The sequence below is a fragment of the Wyeomyia smithii genome, chromosome 3, assembly GCF_029784165.1.
Source record: "Wyeomyia smithii strain HCP4-BCI-WySm-NY-G18 chromosome 3, ASM2978416v1, whole genome shotgun sequence".
In the NCBI taxonomy this organism is placed as follows: domain Eukaryota; kingdom Metazoa; phylum Arthropoda; class Insecta; order Diptera; family Culicidae; genus Wyeomyia; species Wyeomyia smithii.
In genome coordinates this window covers 122,121,697-122,140,661 of record NC_073696.1, presented here as the reverse complement: position 1 = coordinate 122,140,661, position 18,965 = coordinate 122,121,697, and the positions used below count along the sequence as shown (strand labels likewise).

Below are 18,965 nucleotides of genomic sequence, written 5' to 3'. Positions count from 1 at the left end.
GAGGACTGCTGTCGTCGCTGTTCAGAACTATTATGAGCGGCTCCGGCTGAAACAGGCTCTTATATAGGCCAAATAGCATGTTTTCAATTGCAAGGTATATGATTCTGTCGACCGTGCTTGGGAAGCAAGCATATAACGACCAATCAGGGGTCGAACTTTTCGTTTTGACAAGGCTTGACTATTTTCAATAGTACAATAGTGTGAATAATAAAATTACAATTATCTTATTTTGGGAAGAATCTTAGAAGATTTTCCAATCTATTGCTGCAAGAAAGAAGGAAATCCATTGAAGACTAACCGATTTATTAGCATTTGAAATTGGACATATTTTTCACTTTTTTCGGTTTTAGATTTTCATTTCACATCCCTATGTAGCCGAACTTCCTGAGAGAAGTATTCTACTTCAAAAAACGGTTCCAGATGACTACCTTGTGGAACGCTGGATTTCACTTACAACAGGGACGAAACATGATCACCTATTTCAACGAAAGTGTTCCTGTTGGTCAGGTACAAGCGCAGGTAAGAATGAATACTACCGCCTGTGTCTAATCTTTCAAATTTAGCCATAGCTCTATCATGTACCATTTTGTCGAATGCAGCAGAAGGATCTGAGTAATTCGCATCTACCTGCGAACTTTCTTCCATATGCTGTACGTTGGAAGAGATGAAAGATACAAGGTTAGTGGTTGTGCAGCGTTTCAGAACGAATAAGACGAAATATACGGCGAGCATTTCTGTGTCAAAGAGCTCAGAATAATTAGCTCGGAAAGCTTTGAAGCACATAAGGCGGCAACTCTTCGATAGTTGGAAACGGTACGCTTGTATCCTTTTTTGTGAAGCAGGAAGACGTAAGAGTTTTTCAATGGGGTTGGGAAGACACCATGAGTAAGCGAGGAATCGAAAATCACTGCTAACGGGAATGCGAGAGCATAGATGCAGTTTTTGAGGACAACGGCTGGAGCACCATCTGTGCCAACACTAAAGAATTTTTCAAACGTTTGGCTGCTGTTATAACAACATTCCTAGTTATTGAGTGGTGAGCACCAATATATGGTAAAACAGATACATTCGCAGTAGCGCTGATGATAGCTTGTGTGCTGGCCATGTACCATTCAGGAAAACGCTGCTGAATTGTTCGAGAAAAAAAGGCTTTTTCATTCATGGTAGAAGCCTCGCGATTGCCATTACGCATACATATAGGAAGACCAGTTTTTTCCTCTGATTACTAACATAGCGCCAGAATCTTCGGCTTTCATCTTAGGTTATGAGGAAAAACGATTATGGTGTGCATGAAACAACTGCTTATTGATTTTTAGTGCCTTTTTTTGGTTTTTTTAAGTAGTTTAAGACAAGAGGTGGCCCATGCGGGATGACGTTGTGCTTGTGTAAGCTTCTTCGGAACAAACTGATCAATAGCATACAGTAGCACATTATAGAAAGTAGAAGCGGCTAGATTGACATCGTGGTCTCGAATAAACTCGTCCCAGGCAACTTTCAGGAGAAAGGAGTGCATCAATTCATAACCGGCTTTGTTAAATTCAAACTGATAATCATAATCGGCTTTGTTTAATTCAACTGATTTCGCATTGTTAATAGCAGTGGTGGGTGATACCTACAATCTTTTACCAACGAACATAAGGGCCCGCATTACGCTACACTTTGTACCCAGTTCCTCACTCACGAAGCAGAGTTCTAACAAACGACCGTTTCCATTGAGAACTCCGTTCAGCTGTCTAAGACAAACTGTGCAGAGGGCATCCAACGAACATCCGGATGTAAAGCTATTTTCAGAGCAGGTAACGTTGGGATAGTAAAAGCCTTCTGGATTTGACTGCCATGTAGTAATTCGAAGGTTGAAGCCGCCGATAACGATAACGTTGTCCGTTGTATTCGTCTGAGAAACAATCCAATTGAGTGAGTTAATATATTTCTCTATGACAGCGAGCTCATTGACACGGTTGGGAGGAAGATATATAACGCCGATGAAGGTGTTCACGCCTGACAAGGTTGCAGAAACCCAGAGTTGTTCAATTTCGGAGTAACCTGGCGGGAACACTTTACGCAGGTTGATGTAAAAGCGGATGGTCAGCAAAATACCACCCTCTGAACGTTTATCACTATTCGTCGGGGACCGGTCCTCTCTGTATAAAGCATACGACGTTTCCGTGGAGGCGTAGATGTTATAGCAGGTATCAGAGCACGCAAGCTTGTAGTCGGTTAGAGAGCAGCTAATTCCTCCGACGTTCTGGTATTACATCAACAAGTCGGACGAGATGAATGAGAGAGTTCGCAGGCTACGCGAAGTGTCAGATCCCATGGAGTGGTTCCGTAACTCCAATTGTGTAATATTACTGAAAGCCGCTGATATGTTATGTGGCGGATTGAAAAAAGAAATATTAAGTGGATACTCGCCGTGGTTTTTTTTGGAAGACTCCCTCTCCACACCTGACTATAGGATCGAAACGACTATGGTGAGCGGCAGGGGGCAGGACTGCGTTAGTGGTATTGGGAGCTTCCAAAATGCTGTATATAATGCGTTCCTACTTCCAGGTAGGAGTAGGTGATGCTCATCTGGTACCGGCAGCGATGTCATGGTTCCGGGGACTTGGCAGGATGGTTTGATGATGCGATAGAATAACGTTCGGGGATAAAGGAATATTGTCGAGCTTCGAAAAACTCATAGTCGCCTGAGTGCGGGAAACTTCAGCACACAGAGATAAACCTGAGACGAAATGGTACTTGTGTGAGAATGCAAGTTTGAAGACCCCGTTCTCACCACTAGCCACAGGGCCGAGACGACTTTGATGGACGCTGCAGTGGGCGCGACTGGGTTCGGAGAGTCAGAGGCTTCCAAAATGGGAAAAGCATTTTGGGTGCGTCTCAGCTTAACTGGAAAATCGGTCAAACCTCGTCTGTTACAGGTGTCTGAGCTGAATCGTAAACCAGCACTAGGGATTCAAAGAGGGATGGTGTAGTGGAGCCAGCTTGAGGCAGGTTAAGGAACCAACAGCTTCATCATTGTTTCGTCCTATTATGGACGTTGACGCGTTTTGGTTGAATAGCTATAATCTTTCATTTTTTTCGGTTTGAGCTTTTGGAATGCACTCTTTTCATTTTGTCGACCAGTGTTATGCTACCTACTGGACCTACTACGGTTTATATAACCAGTTTTTCTTCTAGCTTTAACGTTCGTTCGTGGTCTAGTTCTTGTCTTGATTGCAGAGGACCAATGGCTTATCCAGTGTCTTTTAAAAGTACGCGCGATTTCCTATCATAATACGCCGTCAAATTTCTCTGTTAGTATCTCTATCGGTTGTTACCAGTGAGTCCAGCCACACGACCTCATCGACCACTTCGGTTTCATGACCGTCAATCTGAAATCGGGGTAAGAGATTGGCGCTATCTTACCTTGAACCTATTTTTCTTCTCTTCTTTCTGGCCAGTCCAATCCGTTTAGCGTTAGCCTGCAATGTGATTCGACATCTTCACAAGGATTCGGGTCACTGACCTCCGGAATATCACGTTTGTTCTAATTCTGCCTTTTAGAACAATATACAGTGAGCACGAAAGATTGTCACCTTGACGTAACACTATTCGAGGTTCAATTCAACTCTAAAGTGTCCAGACAACTCTATCGACGCACATCACTCGATCCATTGTCACCTTGACCAATCGTATTAGATTGTTCGGGAATCCGCGAACGTACATAATTTTTAAAATCGATGAATACCCTTTAGAACCACAAATAGCCGATCTGAGGTAGCGCTAGAATATTGTAGTTAAAAACCTTTAAAATGATACAAACTGCAATGTTAGTTTAACTTGTTTTTTTTTGTGTCTTCAAACTGATAATTGCGAATGTATGAGGATGGGAAATGAAACGTATCACTCATCACATATTTTCGCAGTGATCCAGAACAAATAACAAACGAAAGCTGCGATTTTTAGCTATTATGCAAATCGGCAATTCTTCCGCTGGCTGTCTATGTTATTATTAAGTTTATATTCCGCTTTATCGTATTCTGAACAATAGCTAAACGAAATATTATAGGTTGGGAACGCGAATAAACAAAACAAGCATGCTGGAGTTACTTTTGAGAGTATAGTTAGAGCAATATGACCTGGGATGCAGCATAGTTCTATCCAACGGAAGCGGCAGCAGTTCAGTGGAATCCTGCCGAAAATTCTACAACACTGCATCGAAAACACTAGCTGGTGTGAAATTTCTAATAAATTGGAAAAATAGCTTTATGCAAAGCAGTTACCATGCGGCATAAACAATCGGTCTGTGCTTTGCCAGAAATGGTACCAAAGGCACACCAAATAAAAGCGCATCATTGAAGGCGACATAGGGACTAAGAGCATGATAATGCTGCCTATAAATAGCACACACAGCATCCGGACGAAATTAAATTGGTGTACATATTGTCAATAAATCTTGAATCAATAATCGTATGTTTCAATTTATGTTTTCAGTTAGGCAAAATATCTACATCACCAGTAGCAGACCACAAACAATAAATAGTACCAAATTGAACACTGATGTAGTTTTGTGGATAAATGAGGGACCCGGATTTAGAATAGGTTTATCATCGTTCCGTAGAGAGCATTATGGGGGATAAGAAATAATCTTAAGCATAATATTGATAATGCATATGCAATATAGAAGGGGAACATAAATGGCATTCTATTTATTTCATCTGACGGTGAAAAATGGCTTGCATTATTTCATTTGAAACACTTCAATATCATTTATTGCTTATTTATTAGCTTAAAAATTTTCAAATGCTATACAAATCAAATAATTTCAGATGTGCATATCTTGCCATACCATGAAATTTTGAAGCAGAATAGATGGAAAAAGTTAACGAAAAAAAACACAAAAGGTGCGACACTTTCGATATCCAGGTTTCAGATCTGATCAAAAATTTCCAATTTCGAACAACGGGGATGTGACTTTCCAACATCCTATACTTGCATGTTAAAGGTTACTTCATGGTGTTCTTATTTAAAAACCAAACGTCGACCTATTTTGGACTGCAACTATTATTTCTCAGTGTTAATTGTGCCTATTGATGTAGTAAATCGAAAATACATAAATTATTATCTCCCCTCTGGTCATCATCATGCGCCAGTTTAATTGACAGATTTAAAATGTATCCACAATTTCGTTCACCAAACAACCGGAAATTGTACCATATTTGTGATTACCACGTGCATCACACGCACCAAAAAAACTCCCATTCAACCAGTGCCAATTCGATGACGTGTACCATGTTAAATACCCTTTATTTGAACTGACACTTTTGCAACCACAGACAAAAAAAACACAAACCCCAAACATGCGAAATGGTTCGATCAATCTGGGCGAGTCTGTTCAGTTGATGATATAAAATTCTGATCGAAATGATACAAATCCCGGGAGACGCAAATTTTGTTCATATTCATTGCCGTTCGTTTTTCTGCTGCACACTGGCTAGAGGTCCGGTGCATAACGTTGATAGATTAAAAATTTTACTGCACATTGATGCACGAAAATTTGCCGGCAATCGCACGACAAAAAGCTCAGCTATAAATATAAACGCTGATTAAATAATAATGTGTCATTAAAAAGGTCGAATATTTCCCGCGAAACTCCCCTTATTGCCACATTGACGGACTCGGGGGTTGGATGATCGTGGATGAAAATGGAAAAATACAGCCAATTGGTGCATGCTTTTCGCACCCGTAGAAAAACATACTCCCTACGTGATGTGGCAATCCAAAATATTGTTTTTGTTGTTTATGAAATGAAATTTGCAGTAAAATAAAGATTCAAAAGCATTTTCCATTTTTCACATGGCTGATTTCTGTTTCCATTCAACGGAACACAAATCCCAAAGGTTGCGTGTGTGTGTTTGTGAAAAAAAATGGCTGAAAGCGAGACAGCGAAAGTACGAACTTATTTGCAGGTCAACTGAATTTACGCGAAATTTCACATATTCAGTTCCCATTGGTTAATAATATCACAGTTGATATCACAGTTAATATACTTTCGCCACCAGACACAAAACGAGAAATAAATAAACTCAATCAAGCCAGTGATAAATTTTTCTGGATGGGCTACGCAAGACAACAGCATCAAGCGACATGCTTGGTTTCAATTGCCAAACTGGTTTTGTCACCTCATGCCAATGAATTACAATCCGTTGAGATTTACTTAATTGAAAGTTTCATTCATTCGGCGAGAATAACTTCGATTGCGGGAATGATCACAACTGTCAAAAGGTCTATGATAAAAATAAACAAACAAACAAACTATGATTGCGCTTCCTTGAAAGATATCCCGTTAATTGAGCAGAACAATGTTCGTGCAAGCGTATTCAAAAGTATTTTGAACAGTTGCATAGTGAATTGATCAATTCTAATTCTTCGTACTCAAATAAGAGAGACTCGAATGCTCTTTTTTGTCATTATGTTTTTGTAGTCTTTTATTCAAGTGAACATTTATTATTTATTGGAAATATATAAAATACAGAAGAAAAATAATAGCAGAAAACTGAGTTGTTTTTTTTAAAGTTTTTTTTAGCTTCAGTTTAACTTCGATTACATTTAGAATACCAGCACAAGTTCAACCCTCAACTTGAAAAGATCTCAGATACCGGCGCACCTGTTATTCCACTACCCTTACCGCCGTACAATTAATGTTCCGAGCAATTAAACTGTAATTATTTTTAAGCTCATTTTCCTTTCTCCTTATCCATGACAAAGCTTCTAACCGATACATTTCACTCGCATACAAATATGCATTTATATAAGAGGCACATACAAAGATAAGAATGTCACAATTGTCATTTTTTCATACCATACGGGTTTATTCGGATATCCACAATTTTTTTCTCAACCAACTACTGTAAAATGTTGAAAAAAAAAAATCAAAGTGCATTTAAAAGATCGCAAATTATCTTGTTTTAACGAGTTTCGATCCGCACCGTGACTCTCCTGAACTCATCACAGCTACTGCAAAACACTTTATTATTCAAATTACACTTAGGTCGCTTTTTACGCGGCTTTTTTACGCGGATTCCGGAATTTACGCGGTTTTTTTAGGCGGATTCCGGAATTTACGCGGTTTTTTTACGCGGCACGTATCCCCCGCGTAAAAAGCGACTTTAGTGTATACGCATATATTGTAGTTAATTTCAAAGTATAAAACCGTTCTACTTCTAAGAGGATGAAAAAGGAACACACCTCCCCGATGTTTGTTGTGCGTCAGCTGATGACGTCTGACGGGACGGTAACGGATACAAGCCTGAGCAAACGATAGGATTGACGATGGAATGCAATCGGTGAAAGCGGTCAATATTGACCGAGGACGCTACACATAATTACAGAATAATGATGCACTGACACGGGCCAATTTGGTCAGCACGGCCGGTTTACTCGACCCGTTTGGTGTACTTTACCCCGTGTTTACAAATCATAATGTTCGAGTGGTTGAGCGTAAATCACTGCCCGACTGGAAAGATTAAATCGTTTCGATAAACGTCCGTTTCTCCGTCGCGACGGTTGCAGTACCGATTTAAGTTCATTTGGTTAATTCCGGTCAGATAAAAAAGCAAAGCCTTGGTGCTGCATTCCGATTCGGAACTCGACCTTCTGTTTATTCGCGACTACGAAGGTGCTGATATTTGTTTGGTTTTTGCTTGAGAAAAAGAAGGAGGGTCATATTTTTGCTTTGATCATCACACACATTTTGACAATTGCATATGAGAGTTCACCTAGGTGCGAACAGCTTTAAAATTTCTTTCAACTTCGTAGTCACGAATTATACACAGACTTCGCAGCCAACTGCTAGGTGTACAGGACAATTGCGGGGCTAGCGCACATAAGACGGTCCCTATATAAAAGAGTGGCCAAAATTACCAAAATGCGAATATCATATTCAGGATGTTTTGAGCACATGATTTTGTAGTGTTTTATCTATATTTTCATAATTTTTGAATGGAACCTTGATACAAAAAACGGTTCATGTTGAAAAATGCCTTCAAAGTTACCTATTTCAGAAACGGAGAAAAATAGTTTTTCTGAATATTTTGGAATATACTAAAGCTATCATGGCATGTTTACATATGATTGAAAGCTTATCAAATTAGTTTCCTAAAACAAGATGGGTAATGGATTTCAACCCTACAGAGACAGTCGCAGGCCACATTGAAAATATGCGTAATTATCCTTATTTTGACCATCAAAAACATTAAATGGAAGCACGTGTAAGCACAACACCTGATAGTGTGTCTGAGAGCCTACTTGTGCCTTTCAAGAATATGTGTCAAAAGTTTGCGGAAAATTTGCGTTTTGGAAGAAAAAGATGATTAAAAATTTTCCATTTTTCTGCAATTTTTGAATTTTTGGGTAATTTATCAACAAAGTTTTTCGTATATTATAGCAATTTGGTTCAAAACACACTAAAACAACGTGAAATTATTAGTTTAGTTGGTTAATTAGAATAAACGTTGTTTAAAACATATTTTAAAAGTTTGAGTAAAATTTGCGTTTTTGTAGAAAAAGATAATTTCAAATTTTAAATATTTTATGTAATTTTTCGGAGTTTTATGGAGACTTATCAACGTATGTCATAGCAATTAGGTTCAAAAATATACTGTAAAAACTCAAAATTAGTATGATTATTCAGTTGTACACACTTTAGTAAAAAAAATATTTTTTCATTTTGTTCGAAAAAAAAAAGATTAATATTAGCAATAAATTGATTTTCGCGTGTATCTTTATTATTTTCAAACGATGTTTTTTTAACAACCCAAAGTTTTTTTCTGAAATTTATTTTGTTAACCCATTAGGGGCCATCCACATACCACGTGGACAGCTTTTAGGGGGGGGGGGGGCTTGGCTAATTTCCACGGTCCATACAATTTTTTAAAAATTTATATGGGCAGTTGTCCACGGAGGGGAAGGGGGGGGGGGGTCAAAATTGTTGAAAAACTGTCCACGTGGTCTGTGGATGGCACTTACAACATCGAGACTTAGCGATTATTCATGTGAAATCATACTAAACCGAATAAAAAATGAATTATTATCCCAAAAATTATTTCCAGTGTTTGTTTTATGAAAACACGACCATGAAACACCACACACAAACTTCTCTCACCAAACACAAATATCACTGTCAGAGTTAAACAAATGGTTCGAGCATTAACAAAGCATAAACAAATGGAGGTTCTAATGGTCGAACTTTCCAACATTGCAGTCAGGTTTCATACACAAAATTTCATTGAGTTAACCGTCAATCTCACACATATTGTTATGCTGTTGAATCATGCGGCTCATATGTCTTTTATGGCTGACTGAATCTAGTTCATACCTTTGAGTCGGTCTGATTGCTTGTGTATGTGGAGGAAACAAAGTTCTATGTGTGCTTTACAGTTCTGTGTTTTACGAAAAAGCGAGCAATGTCTTACGAGGAAGTTAATAAGATCGATTTAGTGAGTTTGTTCATACAACCTAGAACAAAAAATGTTACAAATGATTGCATTGAATTGATCAAGCACCGTTTTAAAACAGTTTTTTACAAACAAGACCATAGAAAACTGTATCAACATTTGGTGGCTCTGCAATCGAGATTTTCTAAATCGTTTTGTCTTTAGTAGTTTTGATTGAATTGAATAGCTTTACAACTTTACTGAAGAAACCATAGCTCTTGGATGTTTCTATCAAAATTTAGATTCGTGCGCCATCTCTGCGGACAAAACGCGAACTAACTCTCAAAGCCATAAGAAGCGTTTTACTATTATGTGCATCTTTGCTGAAAACAGTAATCGTTTATCTCGTTCCACTAACGAGTTATTTACGTTTATCCGAAAACACAAGACATTTTCCTCAGTTTACGTGGTTTATAGACAGCCCCTTGTCAGTACAAAACTTTTCTTATATATCATAATCATCGGCAGTGAAAAACCAACAATTTGGCACAAAAATCTACGTATCTCGAGACTAACTAGGAGGGAGTTCCGGTCAGATAAGGAAACATCCATAAATGACGTAGCTTTTTTTTAGGTTTTTTTCGACTCCCCCCTCCCCCTTCGTAGCATTTCGTCACAAAGTCAAGACCCTCTCTAGATAATTACGTAGCATTATAGCATTTATTTTTTCTTCAGTTGCGCCCCTTTAAATGCGCCTTTATTTTGAAAAAAAAAGTTGATCCGCCCTTTACTGTCGCCTGTTTACGAAATATTTCGCAAATAAGCCCGTTGCTTCAAAACAATGTAAAGGGCCTAGTTCCAAAGTATCTTTTGTTTTGGGTAAACTGTTCTATCGCCCTTTACTAAAAACTTGATTTAAATAATTTTATCGCAGACAGACGTCCAAGCTGAGTTCCAAACTTGTGTAAAGTTTTTTGTAGTAGCAATCCGTAACCAGATGGCGCTACCAGTACCGCCAGCCTCGTGCACCAGCGAAAAAAAATATATTGTAGCGATAAGGTCACGATTTTATCGATTTATACAAAAGAAAGGATTCTTGCCATGAATTGTGTAAGTCTTTTCGAAACCAATGGTGTAATAAAACGATTTGTTTACATTTTGTTAGTTGCGCCCTAAACGCGAATCACTCCGGAATTCTCTTTTATTAGATTACTATTACCAGTGACGATCCCAAGTTTCCTAGGATTGCTCATTCTGTCTGACAAAATTTCCAAATTTGAATTTGGTTGATTCTTCAAAATAACATTCTTTCTTAATGCCCGAGGCAAAAAATTTTGAATACAGATCTGCAATCAAAGAATGTTTGCATATCAAAAAATTTCAAAAACAAATATGCACTTCTGGTATGCCGTTTTAAACAAAAACAACAAACCAGTAAACCAGACTCAAAATTCTCAAAAAAGCAACGAGAATCCAGCTAAACATCTACATAAAAAATACGAGTGCAGTTAAAAAGATTGGCGTACAAAACGCAATCGGATGATAAATTAAACAACAACGCAACATAAACCGCATTCACAACTTTGTTTGAGCTGATCTCAGCTTCATCAACGCCAAACGAAATGGTGCAATTATGTTTAACCACAGCCAATAATAATATGACTTGTGGTATCGAGAGGTAAGTGGAGTATTGGGCAAAAGCAACAAAAAGTGGATCGAATTCTGAGAAACGATTTCGTTAGCTGATTTCAGGTTAAATAGATAGAGAAGATTAAAATTGCTATGACTAGTTTGCGAAATAACTTTAGTTTAAGTTTAACGAAGAAACTCAAGATTGCAATGATTTTTGCAGAAAGTTCGTTCTTTCTTAGGTAAAAACCTGCATGCTGACGAAAATCACTACCGAAGACGTTCGATACCCTACATAACATAGCATTGAAATTTTCTTTTGCTCATGCGAGAATAGTAACCTATAATTTGTTTGTTATATTTTACTTAACTGGTGCAATGAAAGTGAAGTCAAAAACAATATGATAACACTAGTAAACACATATTTTGCCCGAGAGCTAAAACTGGAGAAAAGATTATAGCCTTTTAACTACTCCTGTCCCTAGCAAAGATAACTTTTTCAGAAACCGGCAATTACTCTGCGGCCATTTGACGCACTTCTAACCAAACAAGGGGCACCAAAATTCACAGGAACGGTTTGAAGGCTATAATTTTTTCAGAGTAACTATTTTGAGCTTTGGGGTAGCATATTTTGTTTTTGCGACCAGTGTAATTGTTTTGCTTGACTTGAGTGAGTTTTCTTAGCTTGTGGGCAAAAACGATTAAATGTTTTAAAAGTGTTTTAAAACAAATGATAAAAGTACTTTCTGTTGAGACGGTGAAAAAATACAAATAATAATACAAATAAATAAATAATCGGTACCATGGAATGGGGTGAAATTGATCAATTTTTATAACAATTTCCAATTAACTAGCTTCATGTATATTTTTCCCGGAATAGTATAATTTTAAAACAAGTACTGGTATGTGCTCCAGTAAACCTCTATGGCTATTGGTGAAATTTCTATCGTCTACTTCATGAAATAAATTCGATAATTCTATGAGGTACTATGAGGTAAATTGGGGTGAAATTGATTACCATTGAAATCCATACATTATTTTGGCAATGTGCTTTTTTCAAAATGCCAAAGATAAATAATGATTTCTGTACTGAAAAATATCATTTACATCTAGTTTGGAAACGAAAATAACGATATTTCAGGTTAAAATTTGTTTATTTTGGCTCACGAGCTGTTTGTAGCTAAATTTGCTCTTATTTGATCATCGTTAGACCGATTTCAATTTGCTTTGTTGCGAAAGCTCAAAAACTAGTTCTGAAATTAAAATCTTTGTGGTTTCCTGCGAATTCATCAGTATTTCTTCAATGGCATGGAATGATCATTGTTGAAAATTACATTTTTTGAGCTTTTATCAAACTTTACTCACTTCTCCAAATTTAACGTAAATAACCCTCAACTAAGATTACTTCAAGTGAATTCAATACTTTTTTTTGTTATTTGGAAACTTGTTTGATCAAATTTGATTGAGTTTTGACTGAGTTAGAAGAATTTTTCGAAAATTTGAAAAATCGCACCGGGCATGCAAGGGTTAACTTTGACAGGTATGTGAATCATGCAAAAGTTGCGTTTATGGACACGTTAGCATTAGCTAGTGTTGTAAGTGCAATATATTTTGATTAGTATTTTTTATCTCGAATTTTCAGGTGATCAATTTCACCCCACTGATCAATTTCACCCCATTCCACGGTATATAAGATATGACAGCTGTTCTACTAGAGATACGCTCAAGCGCCATTTGGGCGACCGAAACACTTAAACACTCATAGTCACAGAGTCGCTATTTGAAACAAAAACCTTTTACAGTATTGGAATCCTTTACTTGTGGACAAGCATTGGAGGCAGATAGTTACTGATCTGGGTGGTTTACTAAGTTAGTTGTTGTAAATTATTATATTTTTTAACAAAATAATCGAATTTATTATTATTATTATTATTTGAAATCTTGAAAAAACGCTAGGAACCACTTCGTGACGCATTTGCACAGGGGTTAAAAAAATCTCACAAGGGATCTCTACCGATCCCGACGGAACGCATACTGCAATATTTCAAATCGATGATATTCTTGAAAGATGTGGTTAATTGCTGCAGCAGCCCAGAGCTGTGGTGGCTCGTGCCATATCAAGAATTTTCCTCCACTCTCCACGGTGCTGGGATACTCGTCACTAATTTTTAGGCATCTCCACACTCGCAGATACCCTTTAACCTGGTTAGTAGGGCTCCTCTGTTTCTGGTGCCTGTGGGGTCCTCGTGGAGAACCGATTTACCGTACTATCGTACGGCATCCTCGTGAAATGTCCGGCATATCGCAGGCTCCCGACCTACGTCAAATGCAAAATGGTAATCTTTCCAGGTAGTACCTGAAGCTCGTGTCTCATACGCCTGCGCCGCGCCCCTCTTCGCTTTCGGTTTGTACTTCACCACACATTGTCCGCAACAGTTTCCGTTACAAATACGGCCAGTACGCGTATGTTCTGAATACCGTCGCTAGTAACTCTTTTCCGTGTTTATAGAGCTCTGCCGGTATATAAGATGCGTACCACGGCGTCGTAGTAAAATAGTTTCCGAGAAGTAAATTACCCGGCGACAAATTCCGGCAGTTGAAATCTCACGGTCTGGAGCGGAATTTCATCTGTACTACCATTCGTTGGTACCTAGAAACGGACTCGATCAAGGACAATGCGAGATCAAGGCGGCCGCGTTCGGTGAGGACACCAGCAGCCATCAAGATGGTGAGGGAGCGGGTACGTAAAAAATGAGCCGCTCGATCCGGAAGGATGTGTCAATCGGAACTGCCCACACAATCATGATGATGTGCCTGGAATACAAGTCGTATAAGAAAAGCAAGATTCACGGGGTAACGGAGGCTACATCGGAGGTTGCAGAGTGTCACGACGGTGATCGTTAGGGGGCCGTATCCAGGCGTAGGAAGCTCCCTTTGGTTTTTTTTTCGAGCGAAACGTGAGAATCAACACCACGTACTACAAGACCGTGGTTCTGGAGAAGGTTGAGGCTTCGGCACGTCGGGACCTCTACGGGAAGGATCATTACGCCTTCAACAGGATAACGCACCGGTCCACACGGCAAATTTCGTCCAAGCGTGGTGTCGGGAGAATTTGACTTATTTTCCCGATAAGACTTTGTGGCCTCCCAGCTTCCCGGAACTAAATTCCTTGGACTTTTATGTACGGTCGTTCAAGCTGGCCAAGCAGAGCAAACATAAAGTAAGCACTGTGGACAAATTTGAGAAGCTCGTTTTCAAGATCTGGGACGAGATGCCGTTGGAGGGTGCGATTCTTTTGAGAAACGTTTCAAGCTCGTCACTCAGCACAGAAAGGAGGAAGGAATGCTAATTACACTGGTAAACACAGGTTTGGCACTAGAGCTCAAACTGAAAAAAAAAGCAAATAAAAGATTATAGCTTTTTAACCATTCCTGTGGATATTGATGCTCCTACCAAAGATAACTTTTTCAGAGATTTAAATAAGTTTTCCCGTAAGCCAACGCAGAAGCGACGAGCCCGGCGAGCACCTAAAACAATATCGCACGCTAGCCTGGAGAGCTAATAGCGGTCTCGATCAACTAAATTAGTTGGGGAAATTCGTTATCGATATTGTTTTTGGCACATTTTGCATGTTGTAGGATAAGTACAACGATACACCGTATCCCAGTGCTGAGTCGAGAAAATTTCCAGCTCGAAAAAATCCTCGACCTGAACGGGAATCGAACCCGACATCCCAACCGTGCGGGAGAGCTAGCCGACTGACATTGTTAACTGCAGAACCACGGGGACCACACGAGCACTTAATATACGGCATTTTGACGCACTTCTACATACACTAGGGGTTCCAAAATTCACAGGAATGGTTAAAAAGCTGTTGCGGAACAAGGTGATTTTTTATATGCAAAAATGAGAGAAGTGAAAATTCGTTTTTCACTTTTAAGTGGGTTGATCACAAAATTGTAACTTATGTTAAATAGAGAATAATCAATGAAAGAACTTTGCTGAATACACTACAGCTTTAAAATCTCTTTTTTTGAGACAAAATATTTTTGATTACGTTTTAGCAGCTCTGGAAACAGCTGCAGCGGTAACATCTTGACGTGATGGGCATGAAAATTTTATATCATATCCATTTTAAGGGGTGCTCCGTAGCCGCAAGGCTACAGAGTTCGCTTTGACAAGCGGGTAGTCGTAGGTTGGAATATCAGTTGATCTCAGGCCATTCGATGTCAACGGTCTTAAACATGGGTTAATTCTCAGGCTCCCCACAAAGGAGTAGTAAGCGTGAACGTGACGAGATGGGTGAAAGAACATACACACAAGCACGAATTTTGTCATGCCACTTACTCTCAATAGTGATGATGTAATAATAGAAGTGCGGAATACAGAAAACACTCGGGCAATATCACAAAAGATCAAAAGTTTCTAGTCGCAGTGATGATACAGGAAAAAATATCCTTTTTCATATGCACATATCATACCCCTACTATAAATTTGCCGATACCTACTATAAATTGATAAAGGAATTAGTATTCGAGGTTCGTTCATTGTAGTAAAGTTATGTGCTTTTGTAAACAGCACTTTTGTGTTACATTTCTAAACACGTAAGAAATAGCATCGACTAGTTCATTCATTTTAATAATTTTGTTTTGCTATTGTTAATAAACATTGTACATAGCAACTAAAATTGTATATGATAATAATAAAGTCAGTATTAGCAAATGGATACACCCATTTTATTTCAAAAATTGTAGTATGTAGTATATTTTTTATTCAAAAACAGAGTTAAGTGAATTATGATGACAAAACAAGTTTTTTACTAATGAACGGTACAGAAAAAAATATTTATAAAAGGCAAAAAGCAACCTTGTCAGCTCTTGAAAAATAACTGCCCACAGGGCCGGATTTGGGCGTTGGGCGGCCCGGGGCAGATTTTTTCGTGGGACCCTTTTTGTTCAAAAAATTTCGTCGAAAAATTGTGCTACGCCTTCACTACCGCTGCAAGGTGACGAGCAAAAAAAAAATCTTCACTTCGTGTCTAGGGGGGGCCCTCGAGTCGGAAGGCCCGGGGCATTTGTCCCCTTGCTCCCCCCCCCTCAAATCCGAGTCTGACTGCCCATAACCGCCTAAAAGTCACACTGCCAAATCGTACAACTGGGTAAAATGCGGGTAAACCACCGTATTTTTTCCTTCCTTTTGATTCAATCAAACAACGAAAATTTTAAACATGCATTCATTTGAGGTAAATATATGCCAACATACTTTTATAGGTAATAAATTAATTGTTGTTCCGATTAGTACACTTCGATTGGTCTTTTAATGATAGTTATTATAAATTTCAACTAGTTATTTTCAGCTCTGAGTCTGTTATGCGTTTATTTGTAACATGGGGCTGGCCAAAATTGTGAATGTGAATAAGTTTCTGAATAAGTTTCTAAGGTTTATTTCAAAGGTGATGAAAAATCACATGGTACTGTTACGCATGTATTGGCAATCTAAGTCCGTTCTTAAATTGCGTTGAGCATGCTAAATATTACAACAAAAAGTCATGCTTTAGAAAACCGAAGTACCGTTTTTAATATAGATATGAATATTATGATGATATTTTACAATTTTTGGATCATGCGATTATGCACATGCTAGGTATAGCAAAATAAGTACATATATTAATTATGTGATTTCATCACATCGCCTAAATAGTATCGACTCATAGAGTTCATAATATTTCCGCTCATCTTATCTGTCACAAGTTTAAAATCACAATAAATAACTCTTTGTTCATTATGAGTCGAATGTAACTAAACAATTACGAATCACTAATTCGAATTGACTTCGAACATAGCCCTAGAATCAATCAATCACAATCTGGATAAAACGACTGAGATAACTTTTTCCTGAAGTCACGTGGTCTCCCATCACACAAACAATCGCATAAGCTCTGCTGCGCTCATCAATACGAACGACACTAAGACAAATTATAGCACACTTACCGCATACACAAAAACCCCTATATTGTGAACTTGTACGTCAACGGGGGAATACACAATGCTGCGGGCTTTTGTTGATTCACCAATCTAGCACCGAAGTGGCATTTTTCGTACGGTCACAGACACCTCGTCCATACTAAGTACACAGCACAAAACCTCATCTAATTGCCTAGATCTACTGAAAAAAATCACATAAACAGTGTCATCACAGAGCACTTTTGTTCTCGTACTGATGCATCATGTGCCTGAATATGAACCGATGAAATGCGCGGCGCGTACTGCCGGTTGCTCCTTCGATTGATTGACGACGCGACGATAAAGCTTATCTAGGTAGCAGCACTTCGCTAACCAGAGCGTACGGACTCAAGGCCAGAACAAGTTTACGGTTGCGTTTAGTGAAAGCACATCAAGCCCTGCAAAAGACAGCCCGCACCAACACATTAAAGCTCGATGTAAAATTTGGATATGCACTTCACCATGAATATATATCATCCAGGTGTGACAGCGAAAGAGCCTTGCTTGGCACGATCACTGCCGAATGCTACGGCCAGGTAAGGTTGAAAACAAATTTGGTTTTTTCACACACACTCGTCAAATCACATACAGGCGCGAAATCGCCGCGTGACGGGACTGTTACACGATTACACATAAAAACCGACAAATAGCTCAAATTTTGCCATCGTTGACTGTCTGCCAAGATATTTAACTGCCGAGCAGAAGATAACTAAGCGGTTACTAAATGACTGCGTGAAACTAACACATAATGTAGAACTCAAGACCACTTGTTGTGTTTCACCCTTTCGCTCGCGATTTACGATTATAAACGCCGGGCACTACGAAAGCGATACGCGCCCCAGGTGAATGATCCGTCCGATCGCATGAATCAAACACGTTTGGCACGAACCTACGCGATCACACGACACAAGCGCTGGCTCTGTCTGTGAACTCGATCAAAGTAGTCACGATACTGAACAATCAGCCGCTAAGCTGTAAACAACTAGTAGAAGCTTGGGTTCCCTCCCCCTAATAGGGTAACCGATCGCTAGTTTGAAGCTATCCTTCAACATGTTTCATGGCTCCTTATAGATACATTTGACAAAGTTGGCTTAGAGATATGAGAAAAAAAAACTTATAAGCATTGAGGAGGGTCGTGTCTCGATGGCAACCTTCTACTGTCTTCCAGTATGTGCGTGTAAGTATATCGGAACGAATAGTCTGAAGTAGACGATTTGATTGATAGTTCTTTTTATCTCCCTCCGCATTTTTCAGCACTCAGCTCACATAAACACACCGTAAACAAAACGTTGCTTGCGCTCTCTCAAAAACGGCACCTTTTACCACTCAACATCTAGGGGAATGTTTATACTGACACACTCCTTGGCTCATGTGGCTAAGTCAAGCAAGATTGAGCGAAGTTTTACGGCAGTAATGCGAATCACAACTGACTATGAGAATATGAGTTCCCAAACGAAGAGTTGATTCTCTCACAGGCGGTTTATTCTGTTTGCACACGGAGACAGGCTAAGCTTGGATACACAACCTGCGTTGTATCCGATCAACTTGATCGCGTAGCAATACAATGGCTAGGATAATCTGCTGAGAACAGCGTCGGTTGGAGATTGTTCGTAACTGCGGATAATAACAACTAGGCATTAGATGTGATTTTTATTGGTTGGGTTAGAAATGCATATTACGGTCAATATATTCACTAAATACCCTACTACTTATGGCTAAGAAACTCCGTCTTTAGAAATGGAAATTGAAATATATTCTACATAAAGGAATAAATTTATAATAAAAAATATAAAACTTTATGGTAATGCTTAATAAATGAATAAAAAAAACCTTAATCGATACATGTATGCGTATCGCCCAAAAAAAAATTTTTTGAGTTGTTTCACTTACTATGGTAAAGCTATGCTGAAGCCACAAA

The 18,965-nt window shown here is 38.8% G+C and overlaps 1 protein-coding gene across 3 annotated transcripts in view; it reads right to left on the bottom strand.

The window, feature by feature from the left end:
* The window catches only part of LOC129731047 (uncharacterized), a 56,519-nt gene extending 38,506 nt beyond the window's left edge, over positions 1–18,013 (bottom strand). The window contains exons 1-2 of one of the 3 annotated variants that reach the window (XM_055690772.1): positions 17,619–18,013; positions 17,036–17,445 (exon numbers count right to left, since the gene is read on the bottom strand). The gene's annotated coding sequence lies outside the window, so the exon portion shown is untranslated. The remainder of the gene's footprint in view (positions 1–17,035; positions 17,446–17,618) is intronic. The other 2 variants (XM_055690773.1, XM_055690774.1) reach the window with 2 other exon arrangements.
* Positions 18,014–18,965: the final 952 nt, after the last annotated feature.